The sequence below is a fragment of the Furipterus horrens genome, unplaced genomic scaffold (assembly GCF_987537825.1).
Source record: "Furipterus horrens unplaced genomic scaffold, mFurHor1.1.pri manual_scaffold_9, whole genome shotgun sequence".
Lineage (NCBI taxonomy): Eukaryota > Metazoa > Chordata > Mammalia > Chiroptera > Furipteridae > Furipterus > Furipterus horrens.
Window position 1 is genome coordinate 95804547 of NW_028327179.1, and position 4683 is coordinate 95809229.

The 4683-nt window shown below is 52.7% G+C and overlaps 1 pseudogene; it reads left to right on the plus strand.

Annotated features, from left to right (window-relative positions):
- The first annotated feature begins 355 nt into the window (after window positions 1–355).
- LOC150002256 (T cell receptor beta variable 5-5 pseudogene) lies at window positions 356–876 on the plus strand (annotated as a pseudogene).
- The last annotated feature ends 3807 nt before the right edge of the window (window positions 877–4683 follow it).

Genomic DNA, 4683 nt, shown 5'->3' on the forward strand with positions numbered 1-4683 from the left:
CCTGTCTTGGAGCCCGTGTTAGCTGGAGAGTGTGCTGGGGCCTCAGTGAGGCAGCCTGGAAACCCCCGCCAGGTGTAGCGCGTGGAGCACATGCTCTGAAGCTCTGGGGCTGCCCCCCTGCCCTACACCCCGTGGGTCCGGCTCAGCACAGCCAGCTGCACCTGCTCAGAGGAAGATGGACAGAATCAGGGAACGCGGCACCAGCCGAGCCTGTCCCGGGGCTGTGGGTGCCTAAGGGAGCCGCAAGGACAGTGACGTCAGAACAGTGACATCACAGGCACACCCTCCAAGCAGAGCAAAGGGAGGGCCACCTCCTCTGCTGTTCACCACAGAGAGCAAAGCCCTGAGCAGGGACATGGCCAGTCTTGTCCTCCCTGAATCTCTCAGGGGCCCCCGGCTGCTCTGCTATGTGGCCCTGTGTCTCCTGGGGGCAGGTGAGTCCTGAGCTCAGGTGGCCCATCCCTCCGACCCAAAGTCCCTGACTGTTGCTGGCGTGTCCTTCTGCTTCCTGTGCGGGTCTCAGCTCTGTCTCCTTCCTCCACAGGGTTGGTGGCTGCTGGCGTCACCCAGTCCCCAAGTCATCTCATCAAAGGCCAGGGAGGAACGACCATTCTGAGGTGCAAACCCATCTCTGGACACAAGAGTCTCTACTGGTACAAGCAGGCTCGGGCAGAGGCGCCCCAGTTCCTCATTCAGTATTACGAAAAGCAGGAGTACAATAAAGGGAACATCCCTGACCGCTTCTCAGCAAAACAGCTCAGTGACTACAGTTCTGAGCTGACCCTGAGCGCCTTGCAGCTGGGAGACGCGGCTGTCTACCTCTGCGCCAGCAGCTTAGACACAGCCCTGCAGCCTTCACGGCTCTCTGTACCCTAACCTTCCTGTCCCAGCAGATGTCACAGGCAGAGAGAGGAAGACGTACTGAGTTCAATGGATTGGTCTCTTCATTTTCTAACACTCTCCCTTCCCTGCCCATCAGCCAGAGCTTTCCAGAATGTTCTCCCAGCTCTGCCAGCACCTTGCCATTCCCGACCTATGGCAGGGACTCCTGCTCTGGGACAGAGTGGAGGTACCCGTAGTGTGTTTCAGTTCATGGTCCTGACAACATCCTGTGTCTAATTTACAAGGGAGGGAGCGCTCAATGCCCCATGTCATGGACAGGAAGGTACAGCTCCCAGATGATCCAAGTGCTCCATGCACATCAGTCCTCCATCTTTGTGCCCCTGATGTCAACAAGCCCCTAGATGCCATGTGCCTTCTGGGCCTCGTCTGTCACATAGAACAGAGCACAGTCTCTCCCATTTCAGGAGCATCTGAGCTGCGATGGGGAGGCCACACTTCAGCTGTGGGGCTGCACAGCCAGTTGTCTGCCAATCTAGGACATAGATCTTCTAGCCATAGAACATGTGTCTGTCCTGTCATAGTTCCACATAGAGCGAGGCCATGATATTCCCCTAAGAGAGGAGCTAAGGGACAAGGGGTATTTCCAGTCTGTCAGAAGATTCAGCCAAGGAAACAGCAGGCCTCTAGGAATTTCAAGCAGTATTCTGGGGGTCACTGCAGGGAGTGATGTTTCTAAACCACTGGATGGGGTGGGGGAGGAGGGTCTCAGCCTGTCCTCAGGTCCCCCACTTCCTGTCAGAAAATCTGAAATTGTTGCATCTGCCCAGGCCAGGAGCTGCAGACACGGCTGGGTGTCACAGCTGTGAAGTGAATGCTGTAGAGTTACAGACCGCAGGGACCATTTATTGGGGTCGCAGACAACATTAATTCTATTAATTTGTGCATTTCTTTCAATCATATTATTTTTGGCTCATTTTCTCCAAGGTAGCAATGAGTCACCGAGGTTACAGGTGGAAACACTGTTAGTCCAGAGTTTGGATAACTTGCTGGAGGAGACACAGCTAACACGTATGTAACTGGGTCAGACACAGGCCTTCCTGACCCCTAGCCCTGCTTTAAGTCCCTCTGCCCTTCTGCCTGCTGGGAGAGGAGGGTCTTCAAACTGGAGCATGGACCCAAAGGTCTCTTTCAGAAACATTGAATCTCACAGAAACCATTTGCATAACCGCTCTCACCTGGAAGGTGACAGGCTGAAGAGGAAAGAGATCCAGCTTCGGGGACCTGTCTGTTCATAGTAGGGCCTGTCTTGGTTTGGACTCAGAAAATATTTGTCTGAAACTTTGCCCTTGTATACTATGGCCAATAATGCACATGTGGCAGAGATTTTACACAAACAAATAAAACAACTTACTTAATAAAGTATATAGGTCACATACTCTCAGCTCCCTATGGACTGTGACAAATCCCCAGTCTAGCAGAGTCACGTGCAGTCCTGGGGTAAAGGCAGCATGGATTACTTCTGCCGGCCTCACCTGTGTTCTAGTCACAAAGACTCTAGAATGCACATACTGCCCTCTGATAATTTACTAGAAGAATTAACTACACAAAGTGTTGCCTCCTAAGGGAAAACGAACCTGGGACCCACAACAGCACTTCCTGCTGACATGAGGTCTCACCCACAGGAAGGTGCGATGCTTCGGGAGAGCTGGGCTTCAGAGCGACTGGTGGTCACACAACAGAGCTGGTAGAGAGGGACGGGTTCATCTGGACAGAGGCCATCACAGTGGGACCCCGATTGCCTGCCGTCACACCCCGGCCCCGCTCTGCCTCAGCCTCATCTGCAGCGGACAATTACCTGCAAGGTGGGGTCCATTCACTGCACTGACAGCAGCCCCCTCACAGGCTGCCGGGTGGGCGTCCCTCTGCTCTGGGCTCTGGGCCACCCTAGGTCACAGGAGCCCATGTAGCCTGCTCACCAGGACAGCCAGAGCTGCGGACATGCTGAGCTCCGGGCGGGCCAGAAGCAGGGGATGAACACCCCAACCTCTGTGTTCCGGCGGAGAGTTCGGGAGGCCTTCTGTGTGCTGCTCAGCAGGTCCCAACGATGTCCACGTCCCGATGTCCCAGCGCAGCGGCCATACTGCACCTCATCCTGGCTTCTCCATTTCTGCTTCTCACTCCTGCTCTCTCACTCCTGCTTTCTGTGGTCACTTCCCAAATACGCTGCTTGCACCTAAGTCCTCCGCTCACAGGGGCTGTCTAATCTGCAACAGTGATGGACTGACGTGACCGTCAGAAGACCCTTCTCCCTGGAAGAGACCCCCATTTCTGTTTCATTCACACCTGAGCGCGGGCGGCAGGGCTCCCACCAGTTGGTGAATCGCGAGACCACGGAAAACAAGTCTTCAGATTCCAACGACCCTGAGACTTGAACTGTCTGGGAATCAGCTGATTCCTTTAACTGAGAAGATCGCTGTGAACTGACATCAAAATTACCCAGAATTTATGTCAAGGGAAAAAGTAATAGAAATAATTTGGAGCTAAATTTTGATCAGAGAAGTCATCAAAATATGTTGATTGCTATGAGAATGTTTCTTAGTTTATTAATAATAATATTATTATTATTATAATAATATTATGAAAAATTGTACAGTGTACAAATAAGGAATTGTATCATTATGCACAGAAAAATGAATTTCCTTACCAAAACTCAGGGGAAAAGCAGATATATCAATAAGATTTCTTTCCAAAACAGATTCACACATTTTTTTCATTCTGCTCTGCTTAATTTTGTATCTGTCACTGACTGATCAGAGGGACGGGGTGTGGCAGGTTAGCTCTGCAGCTCAAGCATCTGTGAAGGACAGTGACATCACTGAGTCACTAAGAGACCAAGGTCTGTGTCCCCAAACAGAACTGGAAGACATGAGATTCTGCCCTGCACCTGAAATGGTCGCCAGGCTCTTCTATGTGGCCCTCACTCTCCTGTGGGCAGGTGAGGACAGGTGGGCTCCTGCCCTGGAAATCCCAAAACCTCAGTCCAAGCTTCCACTAAGGATGACAGCTTCAGGCTCTGTCCCTCTCTCTTACAGGACACCTGGATGCAGGAATCTCCCAGAGTCCAAGATACAAGGTCACAGGGACAGAAAAGAAGGTGACTCTCAAGTGTCACCAGACTGATAACCACAACTATATGTACTGGTATCGACAGGACCTGGGCCACGGAATGAGGCTGATCCACTTCTCATATGGTATTCGCAGCATTGACAAAGGAGAGGTCCCCGATGGGTACAGTGTCACCAGAACAAGTACCGAGGACTTCCCCCTCACGCTGGAGTCGGCCACCCCCTTGCAGACATCTGTGTACTTCTGTGCCAGCAGTGACTCCACAGCGCTGCACGGCCGCCTCCTCTCTGTACAAAAAGAACGTGGGAGGCCCTGCACCCCAGATTCAGGGGAGCCCTGTGCAAACTCCTACAGTGGGGAGTCCCCAGAGGTCCCGACCTGCAGGGTGACCCTCGGTGAGTGCTGAGGTCTATCTCCAGGGCAGTGTCTGCAGGGCCTGGACTGGAACCAAGGCCTTGGACACACATGTCTCCACTGTTGCTGTCTGTCTGTCCTCAGCAGCTGCGCCGATATTGGAAAGGTGCTTCCCCAGCTCTAGCTTTCCTTGTCATCAGCCCGAGACAGACGCCCCCTAGCCTGGAAACTCATCGGTATCTCGGATCCATCAAGACCCCCATGTATTTCACACACAGGTGTGTTAAGGTCAAGGAAGTTGAGTCTTCTTCTAGAAAGATGCTAAAAGAAACCTACTTCTTAGTGCACGGGGACTAGAAG